The sequence below is a fragment of the Anastrepha obliqua genome, chromosome 4, assembly GCF_027943255.1.
Source record: "Anastrepha obliqua isolate idAnaObli1 chromosome 4, idAnaObli1_1.0, whole genome shotgun sequence".
NCBI classification, from domain to species: Eukaryota; Metazoa; Arthropoda; class Insecta; order Diptera; family Tephritidae; genus Anastrepha; species Anastrepha obliqua.
Genome location: NC_072895.1, coordinates 87369273 through 87373226, shown reverse-complemented (window position 1 = coordinate 87373226; position 3954 = coordinate 87369273).

Here is a 3954-nt window from a genome sequence, read left to right as displayed (position 1 = left end):
ATGTAAATTGTAATATTAAAGTTTCATTTTAATTCAAATCATTCTAGTAACTTTATATTTGATTTGAAAAATTCACAAGACTCGAATCAGAGCCATCAAAATCTCAATCCTCAAGCCGTAGTCTTCACATTGAGCCAATGTTCTCAGATAAGATTTCAGTGGTTATCTACGTTTTCCTCTCAGCCTTGTTAGTTCAATTAACACCCAATTGTGCCCCATGGAGACTAGCTCCGGTATACTCTTTTTAAAGATTAGTCGCTTAATTTCTTGCAGCGTATAATCACAATACCTACATGCATATTTTTCACATATTTTCATGCTTACTTACATTCATAAACACTCGCATACCTACTTATTCATAATAATAGCTTTAAGGCATTTTAAAGAGTATCAAATTATGTGGCGACTATGTGGTTTCGCACTTACTTCTTCTTCTTCCTCTGCATTATAATTTACCCTTCCCTGCATAAATATCTTTTCTTGCGAATATCATATGTGATCGTGATGTGGCCTCTGTCTCTTTATATCTCGGTATTATGCAGAGTTTTCTGTCTTTGAACTTCCGCTTTATCTGATTTGACGTTTATGATATAATTTGAAAAATGATCCTCTTTTACTGCAGTACAGTGGGTGGAGTCCAGTCGAGTTGTGATTCTGATGCCTATTGTATGTAGAAAAAATACCTGATATTGATATTCAAGTAATTATAGCATAGTGGAATTGTAAGCTGGCATAGTAAATTTTAAGTACTTACTGGGGAAAAAATATTTTGTTCAAGATACCAGAAAAGCCTGCCAACCGGTTTCCAGAAGGAGATTTTAGCTATCGAAATTAGTATTCGCGAATGTCTTCGTAGAGAGGCAAATGAGTTCAGAATTCGTATTACGATAAGGATAAAAAAAAATAAATAAATATCCTGCACTCGGAGGTTTGCCATTGCCTGACGAGGGGCGACCGCTTTTAGAAACCACTTTTGCTATCATATTATTATTTGGTGTTCAACGGAGATTCAAACCTACGCACCCCTGAAGTCAACCCATTCGGCTACGGCGGCTTATATCAGTTAGGCTACTTTAAAGGCCAAAGACTCATATAAAATGACATTAAAGCTGTGGAAAGTATCCACAAGGTACCTGCAATAAGATAACTTTGGGTGTGGTCCTGGAGTATATCAAATTGTGGGGTCCAACAACGTCTGCATGGCTTAGAGTAGGGGTTTCAATTGAAATTCCAGTGATTGCTTTTTGAATCGCGAAAAACGCGAGATTAGTCTACTCCAAACCCAAGATTATTATAATTTTTTTTTTTTTCATCAGATGCCCTTAGGAAAATTTTCATCCCAAAAATCCACCATCTTGAGCCATATAATAAATTGCATGGGGCTATAAATAGCAGTTCGCACAGTTTATTTAATGGAAAATCAAGGATAAGTCAATAGTTTTGTTTAAAGAAATGTATTATATATTTTTTCTAAGGGTGGTAAGTAATTCTGTTAATAGCGGAAAGCAATACAATCCGGTCGACAGGAGTTTAAGCCGACCGGTGCTTTTCACTTGCTGGAAGTGTAAGCAAAAATTTTGGCCCCGCTTGAAGGTCAACACCCTCATTTTTTTCGGTTTTTAAAGATCACTTCAGAAAAGATCCTGAGTTCTTCGAGGATGACAAATGTAGTGGCAGGCTGTCGCCATCGAAATCTCATGAAAACTTCAGTAAAGAAAATGAAAAATTTAACAATATCCTCAAATTGACAATAGGAGATCTGGCCGAGGACTTGAACATTTGAACATTAGCTATGGATTCGTTGGAATATTGTAGTTAAGAATTTAGGTTTGCCCCATGTTGCTGCAAAGTTGATCATTGGTCCCAAAGGACTCGCAGTTCATACTTAAATGGGACCCATTTGATATCACCAAAGACATGAGTTCAAAGGCTGAATGCGACCCACCATCCAACTTTCATCAAACGCATCATTACTGGGGACGAGACGTAGGTTTATGAGTACGACATGCAAACCAGATATCAGGCGAGTGAGTAGAGAGCTCCGAATGAACCAAGACCAAAAAACCTCATCGTTTTCAGTCAAAAAAGCGATGAAGATGCTCACGTTTTTATGGATTACAACGGTATTCTAAAGCACGAATTTTTCCCAGAAGGTCAAACAGTTAATGAGGATCATTATGTGGGTGAAGCAATTCGCCAAAAAAAGGATTGGTCGGAAAAGAACTCGTGGATTTTATTCCAACTTTTGACCGAAAATGAAAGGAATACCTTCCTACAGCCATCGAATTCGCCTGATATGACTTCCTGCGATTTTTTTTTATTTAATTAAGTCAAAGAACCACTACGAGGAGCCACTTCGGCGTTTTAATAGCAGAAACAAAGTAATGGAAAAATCGAAAAGAATCAAAAATAGAGTTACCGAAATGTTTCAAGAGCTGGACCAAACGCTGGCATAAGTGCTTTGCGGTTTCTGGGGGTACTTGGAAGGCGATAATTTTGAGGAATAAAGCTGTATTTTAAATTTTCTGAATATATGTATCTCGGAAACTTTTTGAAAAAGGGGTATATGAGTACACTCTTTATGAGCAATAAATTAATATTCCTAAATTATTTCACTCGAATTCCTCTTTCCTTGGCAGTCGAATGTACTGAATGAAATGAATTTTGGTAAGTGACCAACTGTGAGTGCAACTCCTCTGCTTGAAACACATTTGCTGGGCGACCACACGCGGCCAACAGTTAATAGTTTACACGTAATTTAACTCCTTTCTCCCACTGTGCGCATACAAATGACTATAACAAACACTCATTCATGAGAGCTAAAAACTAAAATAAAACAACCAGGACTACAACAACAAGAGGAAACTAACACCTTCAGAGTGTAAAAGCAAACACAGCAGCCGAACAATGCGAATAGCAAGAAATACAACAAGAACAACCAACATTTATTAATGACCAGCGTGAGCTTTATTCAAATAATATTCGTACAGCAGCATCAACAACAACAACACAATCATAGAACAAACACGATAACACAGCAACAATACGCATAGCCGAGTAAACGGTGAATGCACAGTAGTTGGTCGTATTGTGATATCACAGCGAAATCATTTATCAGCTGCAAATTTGTTAAACTTGTTGCACAAAGAAGTTTTTCATGTCACGTGAAGGCAACGGGCGGCTACTGTTGCCACCATTTGGACGGCTGGTTCGTTGCTTTGCTGCTTGGTTGCTATGTTCTTTGGGTCGATGAAACGTGCTCTTTGAAGGCACACGCATGTACAACAACAACAAAAATAACAGCAATGAAATCTTCACTACCTTAGGCCACCACACAAGTTGACTGTTTGCTCGTTGGCGACTAGTGATTGATGCTTCAGCTCTAAAAAGGATACAAACACCAACGACTGCATGGAGTTGGGCGCTACGCAAAGCAAGGAGAACACACACACACATATGCATGCATGCATAAGTGTGTGGATTCAACGAAATGATACTCATATTTATCTTAGCAGTGCAGTGGTTTAAATGCTCCGCAAATAGAATAAGTAATGCCAACCCATACAGCAGGTAGATGGTGTGATTTGGAAGGAGCCGACGGAAGCTGAGTTCATTTCACCTTTTGACTGTTACTCTTCCCCCTAAGCAATGCTCAAACTGTTGATCGTTGTGTTTTGGTTTTTTTTTTCTTTACGAAGCTATATACAAATGGTTGTCTGCGGTAAAAGTTGTACGCTCGCTTAACACCAGCAATGACAGAAAGTCGTTGATGCAGCAACGATTATGGCAAATTTTCCACGTACTACATACAGATTTACATACCTACTTGTGTGTGGACGCATATGTGCATGTGGTGTAAGTGTTAACATGAGATTAATGGATTTACCTTTAGTGGTGTTGATGCTATCTGCAATAGATATCCAAAAGGCGGAGATAGAGTTGACCGACCGTAAA